This window comes from Schistocerca gregaria, chromosome X (assembly GCF_023897955.1).
Source record: "Schistocerca gregaria isolate iqSchGreg1 chromosome X, iqSchGreg1.2, whole genome shotgun sequence".
Classification (NCBI taxonomy): Eukaryota; Metazoa; Arthropoda; class Insecta; order Orthoptera; family Acrididae; genus Schistocerca; species Schistocerca gregaria.
Window position 1 is genome coordinate 255545873 of NC_064931.1, and position 22803 is coordinate 255568675.

Genomic DNA, 22803 nt, shown 5'->3' on the forward strand with positions numbered 1-22803 from the left:
AAATTTATAAGAAACTTATGAACAAGTGGTTCAATTTGAATGGGGTGGATTACTAGTTGTTTCCCAAAGAACTGATGCCTGCCGTATGTAACATTACATACAAATTTCACAAGCTACCGCCAGTATTTCAGAGAGATGAGTTTATCTCCCCATACAGTTATTGTGATAAGCATTTTCAATTGCATGGAGATCCAAGTTGATGGACCTGTGATGTAAAGGTTGTAAAAAAAGGTTCGAATGAAAAATAAGTGGTTTTCTCATACGTTTTGTTATTATTTTCATACAAAACGTGCGACTCATCCGCTGGTAGAGAGGGGGGGCACTCCCGTTTCTGTATTTGCTAGTAACTGCACTAAACCAGTTGCATGTCTGTACGCTCTTTGAATAAGGTGTTGATCGTAAAGCGGGGGCTGAGTGCTGTTTATAGGCGAGCGTGGAGGAGGAGGAGTGAAGGTCCCACCTGCGCCAGTCGGCACCTGCAGCATTCTCCCGGCCCCCCACCTGCCCACCACTGTCCAGCAATGTGCCGCCACTGCAGGCTCAGCTCATGCCCTGCGCACCAGCAACCATCGCTCGAGCACAGTGTCAGTGTATGAAGAAAAATAAAGTGCATAGCTAACCCACCCCAATGTTATTTTTTGTAATATTGTAGTAGCAGGAGCGTATTTTTTTTTTGTTTTTTCGGTGCAGTGTGACGTTAGTTTGACATTTTTTTACACATGATTGCAGGTTGTGCATTGTGATGTTAGTTGCAGGAACCTTATATTACAATAGCGTATTTTTTAGTGTACTGTGGTGTTCAGTTCTATAACCTTATTCTTTTTAAAGGAAATCAGCATGTAGCACTGGGACGCATTACCGTGCTGGAAACTGAGTACGTTCCATGGCGGTGGCAGTGTTGCTCGAACGAGGTTCACATTAAGAATGCCAATCTGAGGGATCAAAGGAGCCTGGGGGCAGTGGTAGAGGAACGACCAATACAGCACAGCGGGGGCACTGGTGGCGGGAAGACGTCATTTTCTTGGGTCATAAATTACCATCGTTAAAAATGGCACTTATCACTTTACCCTAAAAGCATTAGACACCTGATTAAACATGAAGCCACTAGCACATCATCTTGGCCATAAACTATGGTAATTATTATGACAGTTATTGCTATTAATTATGTTCTCTATGAACGAAACACAGCCCAAGTGGGCAGTTTGTTTAAATAATGATCATTAAATTAGGATAACGACAATGGGCGGTTTCTTTACTTACGAGAACAATATCCCTCATTGTCGGATAATGCCCATACTCCCGTTACAGATATCAAGACCATGTAATTTAGTTGATTCAGCAATACATGCCTATATGGTTTTAATAACTTACTAGAAGTATGTGAAAATCACTTTTGATAATCTTGTGCAAGTTGCAAAAACAAAATTTCCTATGGTTGTACGCTATTCAGCCGCAAAATGGTTCAAATGGCTCTGAGCACTTGGGACTTAACTGCTGAGGTCATCAGTCCCCTAGAACTTAGAACTACTTAAACCTAACTAACCTAAGGACATCACACACATCCACGTCCGAGGCAGGATTCGAACCTGCGACCGTAGCGGTCTCACAGTTCCAGACTGTAGCGCCTAGAACCAATCGGCCACTCCGTATTCTACCTCGTGATACTTTGAAAAGGCTAGAATTTTAATTTTGTCTAAAAAATTCATGCCTGATACTTGCAAGGCTATCAACGAGCCACTTAAACAAATTGTGCATACATATGAACTTTTCACTTATCAAATTCTATTGCGTGACCTTTGCTGAACAAACGGGGGAATGAACGGATTCATTCAGTGCAACCAGAAGACTTTCGGCAAGTAAGTCCCATAAATGATGGATCCTGCGCGCTTGTTATCAGCTATTCTTCTCAACTACTAACAATAACTACCAAAGATCTTAAATTTCTAAACCAACTCTTCCGCTGGCGGTAGCTTGTGAAATTTGTATGTAATGTTACATATGGCAGGCATCACTTCTTTGGGAAACGACTAGTAATCCACTCCATTCAAATTGTAGCACTTGTTCATAAGTTTCTTATAAATTTAATGAATCACCTTACACGCATTTTTAGACCAAGAAGTGCTAGGGATTAGAAATTCACTTTGCCGTTGTCGTTTTAACGTCCCTGTCTCTGTAATGTTCTATATTTGCATAATAAAACATTTGACTCAACTGCATACAATTCCAATAACTGCCGACTTTCACTCTCTTATAATTTGATCACACACCGCGTTCTTGGCATGTTGGAGACATACTCAGAACTGAACGTTAAACAGATTTGATATGAGGCGTGAGCTCCTATGCTTTCCAGTGACGCTATAGTATTTACCACAACGCTTCGTTCACATGGATTGTTGTTCACGAAAATGTGGCTCAGGCTAGAATGTCACAGCCAGCGGGGACGCGCCTTAACATTGAACAGATGCAGATCTCAAAGCTATAAAAATGCTGAAGGGAAAATCGTTGAGTGATAATAATGCCATTCAGATGCAATGCATCTAAGGATAATCTCCAAAAGACATAACAGTCTCACAGGCTCAAGTGCAACTCCGTATCAGTCCATTTCATTGATGCTGCCCCCCCCCCCCCCCTCTCTCTTTCCCCAGTCCCACTTCCCTTCATTATCATGTAGATGATTCCTCACAATGTGCCCTATCAACCGATCCCTACTTTTAGTCAGGTTCTGCCACAAATTTCTTTTTCCTATTAGTCGATTCAGTATCTTTTCATTAATTATTCGAGCTACTCATCTGATTTTCGGCATCACTTTGTAATGCCACATTTCAAAAAAACTTCTGTTTTCTTCTTTTATGAGCTGTTTATCGCCCACATTTCTCCTCTTTCCACGGCTACATTACATCACATTGCCTTCACAAACGACTTCCTAACACTTAAATTTATAATCGATGTTAATACACTGTTCTTTTCAGAAATACTTTTCTTTCCATTGCCAGTCTTCATTTTACATCGTATCTCTTTAGGCCACTGTTAGTTATTTTACCATCCAAATAGCAAAGCTCGTATATTACTTTTAGTATATCATTTCCTAATTTAATACCTTCAGCTTCGCCTGATTTAGTTACACTAAATTTCATTATCTTTATTATACTTCTGTTGACGTTCATGTTACAACCCGGTTTCAAGACACTGTCGTTTCCCTTCAGCTTCTCTTCCAAGTCTTTTGCCGTATCTTACGGAAATCCATTGGCACATGCAAACCACAAAGTTTTTATTTTTTTCTCCCTGAACTTCTTACTCCCTTTCTAAAAGTAGGTTTTGTTTCTGTCACTTATTGCTCAATGTACACACAGAATAATATAGGATAGGCTATAACCCTGTCTCACTCCCTTCTCAGCTACTACTTCCGTTTCACGTCTTTCGACTCCTAAAACTGCGGTCTGGGTTTTGTAAAAGTTGTGAACAAACTTTCACTTCATATAGTTTATCCCTGATATCCTCAAATTTTGATAGAAGACGAAAAACCTAAACTGAATCGACCAGATGGGGATTACTGAAGCAAGTACTCAATAAATGATAACTCGTTCCTAGTTCTACCCAAATCACTGTACGAGCATGCTCGCTGTCTAGAAAAGAAAAATAAGGACTTATCTTTTAAGTGTATTGTCTGGCGTCAGTCGTTGGTCGTGTTAATACATGGTCTGCCGTCCAGGGTAAACTTAAATTTTTTTGCACCCCCTGTCCGACATCATCTTATTTTTATTATGTAATTGTACAAGGTCTGTGTTGACAATTCACGTTAAACAATGTTTCTTCAGACTTACATGCATGTCCGAGTTCGAGTCTCAATCACGCACAAATTTTCATGTGCACCAATAAGTACACTGACGGAAAAAAAATCGCAGCACCATCAGAGTAATGAAATATCGGGAATACATTTGTCTAGGTAACATTGAGGTGGTTAACATAGCAAGATCACGGGTTAACGTACGCGAGAGATAAGCCATTGCAAATGTGAAATGCTGGTAAATTGAGAACCGATGTAGCCATCAAATTGTTGAATTCAAGCATGCAAACGTGCATGCATAATGTTGTACAGGTGTCGGGTGTCAGTTTGTGGGATGGAGTTCCACGCCTGTTGCACTTGGGCGATCAATACAGGGATGGTTAACACTGTTTGTAGATAAATCTGGAGTTGTCGTCAGATGATGTCCAATATGTGCTCGATTGGCGACAGATCTGGCGAGTGAGTAGGTAAAGGCATTATTTCGACACTCTGTAAGCACGTTGGGTACAACAGCGGTATGCGGGCGAGCGTTATCCTGTTGGAAAACACCCCTTGGAATGCTGTTCAAGAATTGCAGCACAACTGGTCGACCCACCAGATTGACGTACAAATTTGCAGTCAGGGTGCACGAGAGTGCTCCTGTTGTCATCGCACCCCAGGCCACTCCAGGTGTAGGTTCAGTGTGTCTAGCAAGCAGACAAGCTTGTTGCATGCCCTCAACTGGCCTCTTTCTACGCAACACATGGCCACCACTGGCACCGAGACAGAACAAGCAGAAAACACAACAGAACTCCACCCTGCCTCCAATGCGCTCTCGCTGAATACCACTGAAGTAGCTAAAGGCGGTGGTTTGGGGTAGTGGAATGCTCGCTGCGGGGCGACAGGCTCGGTTCTCTCTTTGAAGTAACCGACTTTTACTGTTGTGTCACTGTGGTGCCAACTGCTGCTCAAATTGCTGCTGCAGATGCAGTACGATGCGCCAGAGCCATAATCAGAACACGATAGTCTTCCCTCTCGATAGTGCCAGCTGACCATCCGTAACTCCGTCTTCTTCCGACCGTACATTCTCTTGACCACTACTGCCAGGAATCATTTACTGTGGCTACATTTATGTCAGGTCTTTCTCCAATATCGCAGAAGAAATATCCATCTCCTTGTATCCCTGTTACACGAACTCGTTCAAACTCAGTGATGTGTTGAGGTGTCTTTGTCGCCTTAAAGGCATTCTTGACTAAAATCAACTCACGACGTCCAATTTCAAAGGTAACTAACGCTCACGGCCGTTACAGCGTGTACTGAAAGCAAACCTGATCTGCATCCTCAGATAGTGGCACTATTAGCGCCACTCTTTTGCGACTGATGAGAAGTTTGAATAGGCATCATCTTTCATATGTGAAAATACGTCTATCAACTTTCGTTTATGTCGCACAACTCCTTGATGTTGCGATTTTTTTCCGTTAATTTAGCACAGCTGAAGTCAGCTTAGATTGGCAATATGCGAATCAACTTTCGTAATATTTAATGAACAGCTCTGAATCATCATACTATGTCTGTTGCTTCAGACATGCATGCATGTGTGAAGGAACATTGTTTGACGTATATTGTCAACACAGATACTGTAAAATTACATAATAAGTATTATATGTCTTGGTGGGTTATATGATAATCATATAGAATACCCGTCTCTGTCGGGAATCACATAGAGCGTGTGCAAACCTTACGAGATGAGAGCAAGTGTGACATTTGGAAGTTTCGGTCGGTCCTGGAGGAGTGCTGGGATCGCAGAAGTGATTAAGGCGACCGCTTGAGTAAAAGCGGGAAATCCGCTTTCGAGTCCCGGACCGGGAGAAATTTTCATTTTTCTCCAAAAATAGTACAGCTGAAGTCAATTTAGATTCGCAATTTGCGTATCGAGTTTCGTAATATCATCTCATTTTTGTTTAACCCTCATCGCAGTTTGTCCTGTTTAAGATAGACACAACTTTACCGCGAAGTAAAAGGTACACATTTGAATAATTCAGAACACTGAACAATACACATTCCAAGTCGCATTGCTTATACCAGTAACACAATTTCTTCTTCAGTGTATCATTGATTACCAAGCCAAAGCCATAGCAAAGGTAGCAACAAACGCAAAATATTCTCTTTACACTCTCCTTCCGGTGGTTCATTTGGCATAACGAGTGTGGCTCCATTTACTAGCTGAAAACACAAAACAGGTGTCTCTGTACCTGGGAAATGGGTGTCTGTATGGGAATGTTCCTCAACACAATCCAGACAAATCTCTTCATGATTTCCTTTCACACATGTTTTATTGACCTGCAGTCCATGCTCTCGATTTTCTGTTTCTTCTTCTTCCCGCATCTACTTCTCCCTCCCTCTTCGCCTTCTCATGCCATTCCTCATTTCTATCGCCTGTAGCAAAAATATTCCCCCGTGGAAAAGAGCGCCCATGGCATGTGTCCCTGCTGCCATACTCACTGCGTAGTGTTAACGTACTCTACTGTGTTGTTACATAAACGAACCATGTTTTCCTCTAGTCTCAACATACATGCTACCTTCCTGAACGCGTCTGTGATCCATATTTCCCGAATGGTTTCGAGTATTTACCGAACGTATGGACCGCCAGTGACTGATAATGTAAACCGCCCATTTGTACTGTGACACCATAACATATTTTGCATTAACTGAAATGTCTTCCACAGCCTACAGAAGCTACAAAGTGAACTCCGTAGCACTACAGATTAGCAATCGACCGATAACACCTTCTACATTAGACCTCAGAGGACGACACCACTGGAGAGTAATACGCTCAACTGAGCTGTAAAAGCAGGAGGCGCTGCTTGCCTTCCACGCAGGTCGCCAGTTTTGTCCACGAGGCTACACAGACACCAATTCGGCCTCCCTCCAAGGAAAATTTCGGACATCGTACCTGACTGTTCATTGTCAGTCCACCACTCTGACCACTGTGTCGCAAAGATAGAATCTACAGCCTCCAGACCACCGAAAACGACCAGCGAGCCATCTTGCATTATCGAGCTATTTCTCTCTCTCTTTTACTCTCCTGCTCCCATTCCCTCAAATGCAGTAGTCCACAGTTTGATGAGCAAAGTCTCCTGTTAGCTACTGCAAATTTGCGAATTTTTTTTACTCGCATATTAACTACAGACGCACAGATGCAACGGTTCAGTAAGTCTGTCAGCCTACACGGCCTGCTCGCTCTCATGCTGTTGTACACCGTCCAGCACAACACGTACTTTATTAAGGGGAATATCCTATTGCGTTCTTACCACTGTCTGGAGAGAGACGTGGACCATAAACAGTTCAGCCAAAAAGAGAAAAGGAGTTTTTGAAACGTGGTGTTACAAAAGGATGCTGAAGATTATATGGGGAGCTCGAGTAACTCAAGAAGAGTCTGAATCAAACTGGGAAGGAAAGAGATTTATGGCACAGCTGGACTGAAAGAAGGGATCGGTTGACAGGACATGAGGCATCAAGGAGTAGTTAATTTGGGGATGGGGGAAGCGTTGGGGGCAAAAATTATAGAGGGAGACCAAGGATAGAATGTAGTAAGCAGGTTCAAATATATACAGGGTGAACATACATACATTCGACAAACTGCAGCGACGGATTATTGACTGGAAATGGAGGAAAAAAAGGTTCTATTAAAATGTGTCCGGATATGCGTCGTTGCCACGGTAGATGGTGCTGAAGCACGAAAGTTCCTCTGACCATGTGCCGTGTGTTCCTTGTGTGTTGCAGGCTGTGTGATTGACGCAACGAACTTAAGCAGCAGAATGGTCCGGTATTCATGTCGGGAACAAGCCAGGATGGCGTTTGTGTACGGCCAAGAGAATGGATACAGTCGAGAGGCAGCATGGCTACAGCCAAACACGACCCTCACAGACACCAACCACGTCACACAACATTACAGGTCCTTTTCGGGCGTTTGTGTGATCATGGGTCCTTTCAGACAGATGAATGTGCAGGGAGGTAGCGGACTGTGCGTACACCAGGAACACGGTGTAAGCCAGAGTACGATTAATTGTATCGTGCATAACAACCGCTACTATCCCTATCACCTGCAATGACTGCAAGAATTATCAGCAGCGAATTTCCCTCTGCAAGGAGGATTTTGTCGATGTTTTTGCACCAGACCGTCATAATTACGGGATCTCTGTCATCAGTCCTCTTTACCGACGAAGCAACCTTTACCAGAACTGGCATCATCAATCCGCATAATCGTGCCTCCCGGTGTGCGGTTCTAGACGCTTCAGTTTGGAACCGCGTGACCGCTACTGTCGCAGGTTCGAATCCTGCCTCGGTCATGGCTGTGTGTGATGTCCTTAGGTTAGTTAGGTTTAAGTAGTTCTAAGTTCTAGGGTTCTGATGACCACAGATGTTAAGTCCCATAGTGCTCAGAGCCATTTGAACCTGCAGAATACGCTGCCTGGGCTGTCTGACAATGTGCCTCTGGCAATACGACAGGTTATAGGGTTTCTGCATGCCGGAGGGCCACCTCACTTCCGCATTACAGTTCGTCGACACCTCAACAGCGTCTTCCCCGGACGTTGCATAGGACGCGGAGGCCCCTGTAGCATGGCCTGCTAGATCACTGGACTTCAACCTTCTGAAGTTTTACCTCTGGGGGCATCTAAAAAGCGTTGTGTATGCTGAACCAGTTCTTGATGTGTAGGCTCTTCAACAGCGTGTTCATGGCACCTGTCACGTTACTCGGAGAGAGGCGAGAACGTGGGAAAGAGTGTGGCAGTCCATGATGCGACGTGTGAACGCGTGCACTGCATCACATGAAGGCCACGTTTAACATCTGTTGTGACGTGGATGCGATGTAGCTCTGTACTATATTCCAGAACGATTTGTTGTCGTTGCACGCACACCGTTCACTTCTGGACACATGTTCTGAGAGAACCTTTTCCCCTCTATTTTAAGTCAGAATTCCATCCTTGCAGTTTGTCGGTTTTATTAATGTTCATCCTGTTTAGTTATGTCGATGTGAAGAAATTCCCTAAACCGCTGCTGGCAAATGCCAAGATGTTCCTTTGAAAGGGCACAGCCGATTTCCTTCCTCATCCTTGTAACATGCCGGGCAGGTGCTCTGTGTATATATTTATTTAGGGCTATTTATTTTTATGGTGAAACTGCATCAAATTAGTCCTGACATTGAAAGCAACAAGTACCACAGTTTTCAGCTATGAGGAACGTCATCTTCCTTATTTTATGAACTGTAGTATCCATTCATCAGTTCACTCATGTTGCAAGGCGTCGTTCTCGTCTTGGTCTTTTCCTCACATTTTCAATCAACGTAGAACCGCATCACATGTAAATAATACAATCTTGCATTCCAGTTTTAATGAGGACATGAAACGTGAGTGGTTATGAGATTCGATGGGTGCTATAGTCAGTTTTATCTTGAATGCAACCTGCTTTAACCTGTTTTCAGTACTACATTTTTTTTATATCTAACATTTCCGGGCCGGCCGGAGGTCCGAGCGGTTCTAGGGACTACAGTCTGGATCCGCGAGACCGACGCGGTCGCAGGTTCGAATTCTGCCTCGGGCTTGGATGTGTGTGATGTCCCTAGGTTAGTTAGGTTTAAGTAGTTCTAAGTTCTAGGGGTCTGATGACCTCAGAAGTTGAGTCCCATAGTTCTCAGAGCCATTTGAACCATTTTTTTAACATTTCCGCATGTGGGAGCAGTTTCTGGAGCTGCGTGTGGGGGCCTCTGAACTCGCAGTGGGCCTTCGTAACATCCTTTCAGTAGCCGACCTCCTGGCAAGACACGAAGTATCTGATGCTCACGAGACCATGGCGAAGTTTCTGATAGCAGAAACAAATGTGGACCTGTCTTCCCGATTTTGCCGAATCACATTTCGCACAATAGTGTACCTGAGCTCAAGGGTAGGGGCGGCGAATCATCGCCTCAGCCACTGTGAAAATCGAGTGGGTAACAGCTGAACTAAAGAACAAACGAACATTTTGCTGGAAGTCTGCGCTACACCACTTGCTAGGCAAAACAATATCGTCTCGAGAATACTCCGCAGAATACAGACTCAGAGTCCTCCGTGGGAAGGTAGACCCTTAAAATTTTCCGTTCCTGTTTCCAGAAATCTTAAGAGCAAGGCGAACTACAGAAACACATTGGGAATCGGGCCAGCTGGCCACTGGTTCGTACAGAAGTTGGTGATTGGTTGGTCCACAGTCAACAGTTTGGCGGGAGGCAAAATTTCGTGATAATTTGGAGCAATTGGTAGAGCATCTCGGGGCTGCCTTACGAGGGAGAGACGTCAGCACTGCTCGAGTTGAGACGAGGAGCCAGAGAGACGAGGACTAGAAGTCTTATTCCGGCACGGCAAGTGACTTGGCCTTTCGTGTTTTGAGTCTCGAAGTTTTCCTTTCGGAACGGCGTCCGCTACGATGGAGCACGGAGTCTGCAAGCACCGCCACAGTATGGAGAATGCTGCCCACGCCTTATGCAATACGCAGGCGGAGCTCAGAGGCGCGCCGTCGGTCGCCACGCGCTATCAAACGGTGGTAAGGCGGCATTGCAATGCGAGACATTGACGCAGAAGCGTGGAATACTTTGGAGAGGGATCTTTTTTTTAGAATGGTTAAATTCGTGGCGATTCTTAGCATCTATGTAGCGTGAAAGTTGAGAGTCGCAGCACAAGTATTTTTATTCTATCTGTATTCATATGAGGGTACCGGGTCTACTTAACCTAAACTATCCTAAGGACAAACACACACACACCCATGCCCGAAGGAGGACTCGAACCTCCGCCGGAACTAGCCGCGCAGTCCACGACTGCAGCGCCCCAGACCTCTCGGCTAATCCCGCGCGGCTTTTCCATAACTTCCCGATTGCAGACTTTCTGTCCTTTTTTTGTACTACAGTGACAATTTATAAACTGTAACGTAGTGCCAGTTGTTTAATGACCGACATTGGGATATAAATTGTCCACTAACTTCCGTTAGTGGCGACTCTGCATCATTGTGTTATTCATTTAGGTTTCACTGTCAAATCATTAATTTCAGTTATTGTTTTATTGAATAAATTATGTCTTGCCAGATTTATGAATATCATTTGGTAGCTGTAAGAGGAACCTTTTTACATTGATTGCGACGAGTTCTTTTACCAGAAGCTAGCAATTACGGCCACGATTAAATTTAATAGGATAACAGGCGATTCTTTCATGTGCACAGTTGGTTCCCTTAGACGATTGCTAGTTTCATGGGCACTCGCTGCAGCTCTTGATATGGCAGGCCAGGGAAAGGAACAAGTTACCTTGTCAGCCTGGGAAGCCCTCGTAGAGCGACGGTTAGTTGGAAAACACCGGATTCTTGCAATGTAGTTCACGTATCTTGGTCACAAAATACTTTGTGACTTACAAACGGCACTGCATGTGTAATACTTCGACACAAGATAGAGGTAACAGTTCATATTACTAATGAGGGACATGCTTATACACACCGTCAGCTGCTGTATGTAGCTGCTGTTATGCAGCAGCTGATGTGTTTAAAAATATTGAGGCTGCGGAGCACCACAATGCAAAAATACTAAGAAACTATTCGTCGTGGTGTTTTAGTAAGCGACTGCTTTTCGACCTTGAACTACGACCTTAGGCTGTGACAAGTCTTGTAAAAATTAATCAGTTCGCTGTCAACAGGCAGTTTACTGCAGACATATTCTTGCTAACCGCCGTAAAAAATTGTTTACGATGTCTCACACGAAGGAAATGAGATTGATGCTGCAAATTTGTATAAGCTACTTGCAAACCACTGTTTGCGATGGTCGCCGTCAAAGTAAGACCTACTGTAGTCGACCTACGCCTGCGTTCGTTCCCTCCGTGCTTCAAAACATTTCTGCGTCCTTTTTTTCGACAGTACCCCCTTCGCACACATATGCGATGGCGCTCTATTCGGAGATACACCGCTTTGAATCCTGGTGGTGGAAAACTTTCATTGTCAATATCTGGCCGGCAAGGGGAGGAGAGATGGTGGCGTGAAGTTCCTGATCACCAGTCTTTACGCCAATGTCCTGCATTAAATTCCAAATCTCCCCGCAGTGTCTCATAAACTGAGGGTATGTATCACGGTCGATGGCGATCCGTCAGTCAGATGCGGACGCTAAGCGCAGCGGCCCCCTTCGTCTTATTTGAGAGGAGTACACTATGTGCCTGCACCGGGTTTCACCCTCTCCCTTCCCTTCATCCGTAACACCACAACCCCAAACATTACACTGCACAAGCACACGTGACAGTCATTCACACGACACAGGTACATACTTTAAACTTCATAACAGGTCGGAAGAAGGTAATGCCAAACCATCTCCACTAGTACCTTGCCTGTTACAGCGATATAATCATTCTCTGAGTATGGAACTACTTTGACCTGACTTTCCGAGTCTGCGCATAGGCTCTAGCGTTTTGTAGTTTTGGTGAGCGCTAAAATGTGTCTGTCGTAAATTGATCGATCATTGCTACTAAGATCGTGAGTTTTTATGAAGCTTGTCGCAGCACAAGAACACAGTAAAAGTACGGAAAACGGTCACGCACTAAAACGCCACTGCAAATAGTTCCGTAATAGTAACTGCGGTCTCTTTCCTTTTGTGTCGCGGTGTTGTTGCTGTGAACTTCAGTCCGAAGACTGGTTTTGATACAGCTCTACACACTGGTCTATCCTGTAAAGGCCTCTTCATCTCCGCATAACCAGCGCAACATACATCCATTCGAACGTGCTTTACAGTAACCGAACCTTGGACTCTCACTAAAATCCCCCTCCCCCTCCGCCGACCCCCCCCCCCCCCCCCCAACACACAAAATTGTCATGTTGTCCATTCCGTCATGCCTGAGGATGTGTCTCAGAATGTGTTTTATCAACCGATCTCTTCTTTTAGTAACGTAGCGCCAAAATCTTTTCGTTCCGTCTCTTCCTCATTAGTTGTTATCTATGCTATCCACATAATCTTCAGCTTTCTCCTGTTGCACCGCATTTCAGAAGGTTCTATTCTCTTCTAGTTTGAACTGTTAATCGCCCACGTTTCACTTCCGTACAAGGCTACATTAAAAAAAATGACTTTACAAAAGACTTCCTAACATTTAAAATATTCAATGTGAACAAATTTTTCTGTTTCAGATAAGTTTTTTCCAGTCTGATTTTTATACCCTCTCTACTCAGGCGTTTTTAATTTATTTTGATGCTCTAATAACAAAACGCATCTACTATTTTTAGTGTTATTTCCTAAGCTATTCGAAGTAGTGCATCTATAACCACATTTTTCCTATAAGATACACTTCCATAAATCGCTGTTAACTAGACTGATTTTCAGTAAGCTGATGAAAGACACTACGCCCAAGCAAAAAGGAACATAATAAAAACATACATGAAATGTATTGCAATGGACGTGTGCAGTACACTAAAAGTATACCTGAAATATATTTCAGTGGATGTGTGTAGTACACGTGTTAGCACGTAGCATGCCATTGGCTTGTCTTCATTCTTCCTCGTCGTTCGAGTGACAATGCTAACATACACAATGTTTCCTGCGCCCCTTACCTATACCATTTTTCTACTTCAGGAAATCTAATGAATAGGTAGCATTTAACTAGACTATTAATGAGTGATAACTGTAGGAATTCATGACATAATAATAGGAGTAACGGAGTGGAACTATCATATTGGTGAAGTAATAGGGAAAGCGAATAGTAGTTTTCTATTAAATTGAGTTATACTTGTCAATGAATGAGAATATTATAAATTTTTCCCAAGAATATGCTGGCATATAGTGTAGGATCCACTTCTAGTTGGATCAACACGGGGCAACGACCGTCAACAAAGACCGGCAGCAACAATGCTTACAGCTTTCTTTGCCTCGTGTAGGAATCACAGTAATGCATAGCTGCCTGAACTACCTGATATCCCCAGAACAACACATAAACATCTACAGTAAATGTCCTTAGAACAACCAGAAATAGATAATTTGGGTGGATTCCATGAACATTATTCATTTCCTTAGGTGTTCCTACCGTAGGGATTTTGAGATAAAATTAGAGTCATCCAGTGACGAATAGAGATTAGGTCTTTCTACGCTTCAGCAGTGAACAGTAAGATCCATTAACATTTTATGGGGCGAACTTAACAATTTCATTTGGGTCAAAGACAACATATTTTTCTCCCTTTTGACGATTGCTGGCAACCTGCATTTTCAGTTTTCATGCGTTGCAACAAGAAAATAGGTGCTAAAAGTATCCCATAAGACGTTTGGAAACTTCTGTAATAGGAGAAAATATAACGCATTTTATATACAAAACAACCTGTGCGCAAGTATGTGACAATTTTAAAAGTGAATCATCCGAGGTTTCCTTTATTTTTTTTCTTTTTGTTTCGTTTTAAATAGTGGTCCCGAAAGAACGGCAAGAAAGAAGAACGTAACGCCCGTCAGATGAAATTCACCCTTTCATTTCAAAGATTGTTGAAACGTTATTGGTCAATAGAACACAAGTGCAAGAGAACTGTGTACGACTTAGCAGTAGAATTTGTAACTCTCTCACAGTTTGGAGACGACTTACGAGAAGAGATTATAACTCTCTCACTGCGTTGAGAAAATCGTTTTCACATTATTTTGGGGTAATGCCTTCACCGTTGCGTACCTCTAACTCACTTCTCAATTTCTTCTCCTACAGGCTTCGACTTACAGATTTACAATAATTTCTTCTGATATATGCAAATACGAGTGTACACTAGGTATCACATCCTCACCTGACCAGCTGTTGTAACTGTGTCAAGAAGTACATTTTCTACTTCCTAGCTTGAGCAGTGCTATGTCGCTGCTCACCGAGAGCTCAGAGAAGAGATATCAGTCTAAAATGACATAGTGACAAAGCTTTTAAAAGTCTTACTTTTCGAAGATAAGTTCCAGCACCAACGATGGTTTGGCGAAGCAACGCGCGTTGCACACGGCACCACTTTCCCTGCGGCAGTTGACGGTCGACTGCCGCTTGGCGCTCTTCTCTGCTTCTACTCTGCTGCCGCCCCCCTCCTTCCGCCCCCCCCCCCCCCCCCCCCCCACCTGTAGCCCAACCAAGCTGTCCAGTCATAGAAGTGTCCAGTAGTCAGACAAGATCCATCTGGTGGGGTAGAAGCTGTTCGCAGGCGCTGCGCGCTTGGTTTGTAAACAGCTCTGCGTGAATCGCAGGTTATTTCTTTCACTGGTATCAGTCGCTGCATTCGTGCTAGTACTATGGAATTATTGTCAGGTAGCATTACTTAAAGTATATATCTACACTTATACTGCAGATACATATAGGATGCACCATAATTACTGGTAAAGTGTGACACGGGTGTAGGTGTGCTACAATACATACACATCTGCAAGCAAAAACGTTCCAGTAGAAATGGGTTTGCAAATGAGCTGTATACAAGATTCGCACTCTCTTGTATAAAACAGTTCCAGACTTTTAATTAGTTTACAAATTAGTTTATGTGTTAAATATTTGACATTAATCATATAAACGAGGAAAACATTTTTCAATTGTGTTTAAAATTTGTTGCAAATCGCCAAGTGCTTTCATTTCCAAAGAGTGAATGAATGTATTCTGTGTAATTTTCACTGCGTTTTGAGGTAGTTTTTCACTCATCTCAACGCATATCACGTTATATCTCCTGGCCCATGTATCGCGCAATGATTAAACTTGTAGCTACAGTCAGTGATACAGTCTTAAGTAATAGCGTGGTCGGCATTACTCACAAATGGTAAAAGTTAACGCCTCAGTCCCTTCACAGTCCTGTAGAGGAAACCTTTATCCTTCATGCAATGTCCATAAAGCATTAGTTTATTTTGAATTCTTGACTGAGATACACAAGAAGAGACAGGAGTGCAGCTTATGTGTCGCGTTTTAGGGCTGTATTTCTCTGTAGCCATCCCAAATGTCCGAAAATGAGCAATGCCGCGGCCTCTAAATGAAAGGAGAAATCAAAGCCATTTTTACAGAAGAGGGTAGAATCCTATAAATAGGTCAGAAACGTAGATGACTTTGATGAACGTGACCCAATCGGTAAAGTGAATCCAAAAGTAGAAAAAATGATTGTTAACCTTTCTTCGGGAAACCCGCTCTACATATTGCGTCAAGTGCAAGCAAAATTCACTTTGAAACAGCTGTCAACGTAAATTCTTCGCTTTTATAGGTCTCTTCCACGTGAATACGCGGAAAATTTGCTTTCAAGCATGCCTCAGAGATGCCAAGCAATTATCGACGCTGCGGGTGACCGGACGTGTTATTAATTGTAACTGCATTTTTCTTTCGTTGATATATGCATATGTTTCAGTTTGTTGTCAAATACATTTTTCTACTGATTACCATGTTCTTACTTAACAGAATGTATATGTAAATACTGTCTGCAATGTGTGTTGCGAATAGAGTTAGTAGTGAAGAAGTAATAAATTAAAACGTGACACCTGATGAGGCAGTTCTACTGCATGAAAGGCGAGATGTAGTAAGGATAAGCTTTTTTCCTTTCATCATTTTGTTGGTGGAGTCAGCGAGAAAAGTTTCATAAAAATTTGAAATTGTGTGTTAAGTTTGTTGCAAATTAAAAAGTGCTGTCATTGTCAGATACTGGATTAATATAATCTGGTATTCGCTTGCGGAAAGTTAAGCTGCCACGAGACATACACACAGTAATGTGGTCCACAATAGTATAGTAGAAATTGAAATTGTTCCAATCTTTGCTCCACATACCTCATTTTTGTCCCAATGTGTAGTATAATTGCTCTGTAAGATTTGAGCTTAATGAAATGATATGTAGAGGTCGCTCATACCTTTTTTTTTATTTCAGGCGGATGAATAATTCAATATGGCTGCTACTGCTACTTGTGTGAGATGTTCTCCCGCCAACTGGCTCCTTGGAAAGTCAGTATCTCACTTGTCAACAGCAGGATTACCTCGTGCATTAGACATGCTCAGAAGTGTCCAATTCCACTCCTTAGAGGGATACAAGACACTCTGAGATGATTATAAACTGATCTGTGAAACGGCAGTTTCAATTGGGAAGCTTGCAAGGATCCACCACAGTGAACAGATTCATGTGTTAGGAAGCTATCTAAGCTACATGAGCGATATCTAAACTTGAAGGAAAGCAGAAATAGACAGACAGAAGTTAAAATAATGGAACCAAACGGATTCAAAAAATTCTGAACAAGTTATATTGCTACGAGAAATGCAATAAAACAGATTATAAATGAAAAGGACACGCGGTTTCTTCAAAAGCAAAGAGGAGATGTCTTTTCTTGTAGTATGGCAGGAGCTGGTCTGAAGATAGCAGCAAAAGAAACAAAGAAGAGGGAGCGAGAGGATAAAGATATAAAAAAGCGAGCTCGATATTAAGAAGAAATTAATTTATACATGAAAGGAGCTGCAAATGGTTCAAATGGCTCTATGCACTATAGGACTTAACATCTGAGGTCATCAGTCCCCTAGACTTAGAACTACTTAAACCTAACTAACCTAAGGACATCACACACGCCGAGCGGTCTAAGGCGCTGCAGTCATGGACTGTGCGGCCTGTCCCGGCGGAGGTTCGAGTCCTCCCTCGGGCATGGGTGTGTGTGTTTGTCCTTCGGATACTTTACGTTCAGTAGTGTGTAAGCTTAGGGACTGGTGACCATAGCAGTTAAGTCTCATAAGATTTCACACACATTTGAACATCATAAACATTCATGCCCGAGGCAGCATTCGAACCTGCGACCATAGCAGCAGCGCGGTTCCGGACTGAAGCGCCTAGAACCGCTCGGTCAAAAGGAGCTGCAATCATCCTTGCTTCTACTTCGCCGTCATCATGTTCATCATCTGCTGAAAGTGATGACAAAGCAGAATATCGACCATCCAAATCATTCAGTACACCTTCAACATCAACTGCTGCAGATGTTCGCTCCAAACCACCAAATGTAAAAATATTTGAGTCGCCTAAAGTTGTTAGTGCTTTGGATGGAGTCAGTCTTCCAGATCGCGGAGCAGAATTTGTAACTGGAGCCACTGCAAATGCGTTAGGTCACAATGTTTCTGATTTAACTATCTCTAGAAGTTCGATCAAAAGGTCGAGAAGGGAAACAGGGCAAGCAGTTGGAGAAGAGGAAGAAAAAGGTAAAAATTTGGATGGTCCTCGTCTTTTACATAAGGATGGCAAAATGCTTTCAGATATCATTGATCGAAAGAAACAGGTTGACCGAACCACTGTCCCTGTTACTGTAAATGAACAAGAAAATCTTCTAGGCGTTCCAAAAATAAACCGAGGAACTGGCGAATCTTAGGCTAACGCTTGCATAACTTTAATTAAAGAGCGGAATCTGTTTTCAAAAGTCGAAAGACTTGTGTTCGATACTACAGCCAGTAACACAGGGCTTCACAAAAGAGCGTATACAAAGGTCCAAGAAACTTTCAGTACAGCGTTAGCGTGGATTGCTTGCTGTCATAATGTTCCGGAAATTATGTTATCAGGTCTGCTTTCCTGTATTTTTGCTGCTTCTACCAGACGAATTGTTCAAGAATCCAGTAATGAAAAAATTGTGGCATGAAATGCTACACTACTTGTCAAATGCTGTTGGTGGAAGACTTACTAGCGAATCATTTAGAGCTCCTGGTCCAACGCATCATGCTCGTTAGATGGCGAGAGACATTTATCCACTGAAAATATTTCTCTTCCAATCTCAGTTTAAACTAACACAACAGGGAGTCCAGAATATAACTGATTTGGTTTTATTTGTCAGTCTTGTTTACATCAGAGTGGTACTAGTATCATAAATACTTATAATGATATCAGAGTTACTACTCTCCTCAAGAATTACCCCAACAAAACTGTATCTAATAAAGCATATTAAGGCCCTTTGCAGGCATCTTTGGCTTCTTTCTGAGCACTTGTTTCCCCTACCCTTCTTTGATGATAGAGTAGAAACAGAGACAAAGGAACTCATGGTGAAAAATATGCAACGCCCACGAATATCTGGTACTCCTCGTCGACTCAAGATAATGAATCAGTTGGAAAAGTTGGAAGACCTGAAATTAGAGAATTCTGTGACAGGACAGACACTTGCTTTTTCGATGTATTGATTGAAGGAGGAAGAATGAAGTTAGCATGCATCCTACAGTTATCTTCTACAGAATGACCTATCAACCAGTATTCATAGAACTTCGCTCAGAACGTGCTGTCAGCCTGATCAAAAAGTACAATGAAATATTGACGAAGGATCAGGAGCAGAAACAGTTTCTTCTTCAGATTATATCCAAACATCGAAATGAGCTCCCTACTTCTTCAAAAGCTTTTTTATAAGCTGACGGTAAATATTTTTTGATAAAAGTTTATGTGTGTTACTTCTATACATAAATGCACAAAGTAAGCCTTGTGGAGATATGAAATCTCAAATTTCGGTTTTTTGGATCATCCTAAAACACAAATTATAACCGTAATGCTCGTCTTATTGTTTTGAATCTTTCACATTAGACTATATCTCTTAATGAGTAGATTGTGCCAGTGTTTTAATTTTTTAAGAAAATTCTGTCGCTGTTTATATGAAACACTGAAAATCTAATTTTTGTTATCCCTGGAAACCATTAGATAGGCAACCTGTAACTGCGTTCGGGTTCCATGCCCCGGGCTAGTCGTCTACTAATATGCAAGGTGATCAGAAGCAGTCTATAATCTCGTAAGGGTGTTGCAGGGTAGGCTGTACTGGTAAATAATTGTTAAGAAAAAAATTCGGTACTTTGTGCCATTTTCGAGTTAATTAGCATTGAAGTTAATCAATCAGGTCGTTGCTAATTTTGCGGCCCACTAGAAAAGGTATCGCTAAACGTGTTTTTCGTTTGGTTTCTTAAAACCGAACAAGAGAGTGATACAAAAATTGGACATGGGACGGTAGTAAGATCGAACCAGAACCACAACTGAGCAGTCTCGTGTGCTATCACCTACGTTATGTGAACAACCGATGCTAAATTGTATCTGGCGGACCGCTTAATTTGCACGTACAGCGGCCTGATTTGCTAATTTCAATGGTAATTAAGTCGGAAACGGCGCAACGTTTCGATTTTTTTCTTTTGTCTGAGCACAACCTAGTCTGTAACACCCTTAAAAACTACCCAGACTGTCTCTGACCACTCTTTAGAGATATTTGAGATGTAAACTTTTGTATTAAGTTGTAAAACAATTGGGGTCAGATCTTAACCATGGCCTGTGGTTAGGGAATGTGGTAGTTGCATGACGGGACACTGGCAAATTTTGCTGCTGTTGCAAGACAACATCTATCGTGCCAGTATGGTCGAGCAGGGCCGTATCTTGGTCAGCAAAATCACCTGACTTCAACCCTCTGGATTTTTCTTCTTGGGTACATGTCAATGTACAGCACTCCCGTTGATTCGGTTAAAGAATTGGAGCAGCGAGTTGTAGAGCCTGTCAAGATTTACGAGATTATCTAGGGGTATTTGAAAGAATTCGAAAGTCACTACAGGGAAGAGCGCAATATTTCATCCAAATACGAAGGCGGCATGTCGAATACCTCCTTTACCAGTTAAGAATGTAACGTAAATTGTAACTTGCAAGAGCTACAGCAGTATCGTAATTCTTATTCAAGAATATCATGGATGAACTATGAATCCAGTGAAATGAGAACTTAATCGACGAGTTTACATTGAAAAAACATTTATACTAATTATATGCACTGAAGTGCCAAAGAAAGCGGTTTAGGCATGCGTATTCAAACATAGAGATACGTAAACAGGCAGAACACGGCAAGCTTATATAAGACAACGAGCGTCTGGCGCAGTTGTTAGATCAGTTACTGCTGCTACAATAGCAGGTTATGAGGATTTAAGTGAGTTTGAACGTGGTGTCACAGTCGGCGCACGAACGATGGGACGCAGCACCTCCGAGGTAGCGATGAAATGGGGATTTTCCCGTACGACCATATCCCGAGAGTACCGTGAATATCAGGAATCCTTTAAAATATCAAATCACCGACATCGCTTCGGCCGGAAAAAGATCCTGCAAGAACGGGTCCAACGATGACTCAAGAGAATCGTTCAACGTCACAAAAGTACAACCGTTCCTCGAATTGCTGCAGATTTCAGTGTTAGGCCATCAACAAGTGTCAGCGCGCGAACCATTCAACGAAACATTATCGATAATGGCTTCTGGAGACGAAGGCCCACTCGTGTACCCTTGATGACTGCACAATACAAAGCTTTACACCACCTCGCATGGGCCCGTCAAGGCCAACACTGGACTTCTGATGACTGGAAAAGTGTTGTCTGGTCGGACGAGTCTCGTTTCAAATTGTATAGAGCGGATGGACGTGTATGGATGTGGAGATAACCTCATGAATCCATGGACCCTGAATGCCAGCAAGGGACTGTTCAAGCTGGTGGAGGCTCTGTAATGGTGCGGGGCGTTTGAAGTTGCAGTCACATGGGACCCGTGATACGCGTATAGACACGACTCTGACTGGTGACTCGTACGTAAGCATCCTGTCTGATCACCTGCATCCATTCATGTCCACTGTGCATTCCGACGGACTTTGGCAATTCCAGCAGGACAATGCGACACCCCATACGTCCAGGATTCCCACAGAGTGACTCCAGGAACACTCTTCTGAGTTTAAACACTTCCAGTGTCCACCAAACTCCCCAGACATGAACATCGTTGAACATATCTGGCATGTCTTGCAACGCGCTGTTCAGAAGAGATCTCCACCCCCTCTTACGGATTAATGGTGTCAATTCCCTCCAGCACTACTTCAGACATTAGTAGAGTCCATGCTACGTGGTGTTGCGGCACTTCTGTGTGCTCGCGGGGGCCCGACACGATATTAGGTTCAAATGGTTCAAATGGCTCTAAGCACTATGGGACTTAACATCTGAGGTCATCAGTCCCCTAGACTTAGAACTACTTAAACCTAACTAACCTAAGGACATCATACACATCCATGCCCGAGGCAGGATTCGAACCTGCGACCGTCGCAGTAGCGCGGTCCCGGACTTAAGCTCCTAGAACCGCTCGGTCACAGAGGCCGACCGATATTACGAAGGTGTATCAGTGTCTTTGGCTTTTCAGTGTATATTTCATAGTGAAATCAATGGCGGCTTGTACCTATAAATTCGCAACAGCTCAGGTGGTTAGTCATGTTCATTGGAACTTTCTTGCTTGTCCTATCATATATTCTCACGGGTGTCAGGTTCTCGTATTGATAAGCAAATTTTCACAGTTTATTTTTACGAAAATGAAAGTAGCCGTACCTTATTGATTTAGATGCGCTGAATGCAATTATCAAAGTTATAATTATCTCGTACTAAGTGTTAGACTTAAATAAGGTGTTTATGTTTCACAGTCACGCTTATGTGACGTTGTATGAGCTACATGTAAAGGTAATGTGCAAGGGTTCCTGTCCCGTGCGTGATGTGGGCGCTGCCAATACAATTTGGAAACAGTGTTTTACACCATGACTCAAGGAGGCAACGGAAAAAGCATGCGAAGTTCAGAAGAACGCGAAATCCCAAAGATTGGCTAAAATTTACAGACGCGCGAAATTTGGCACGGACTTCAATGCCAGATGCCATAATAGGTTCCTCAACGAAACATTGTCTCGAAATTTGGTAGAAAATCCGAAGAAATTCTGGTCGTATGTAAAGTACATAAGCGGCAAGACGCAGTCAATACCTTCGCTGCGCAGTGTCGATGGTACTGTTACCGACGACTGTGCCGCTAAAGGGAGTTATTGAACGCAGTTTTCCGAAATTCCTTCACCAAGGAAGACGAATGGAATATTCCAGAATTTGAAACACGAACAGCTGCTAGCATGAGTTCTTAGAAGTAGATACCTTAGGGGTTGCAAAGCAACTCAAATCGCTTGATACGGGCAAGTATTCAGGTCCAGATTGTATACCAATTAGGTTCCTTTCAGATTACGCTGATACAATAGCTCCCTACTTAGCAATCATATACAACCGCTCGCTCACCGA

The 22803-nt window shown here is 42.8% G+C and overlaps 1 protein-coding gene across 1 annotated transcript in view; it reads right to left on the reverse strand.

Moving 5' to 3' along the window:
- The window catches only part of LOC126299349 (uncharacterized), a 353572-nt gene extending 338784 nt beyond the window's left edge, over positions 1–14788 (reverse strand). The window contains exon 1 of the mRNA XM_049991202.1: positions 14701–14788. The gene's annotated coding sequence lies outside the window, so the exon portion shown is untranslated. The remainder of the gene's footprint in view (positions 1–14700) is intronic.
- Positions 14789–22803: the final 8015 nt, after the last annotated feature.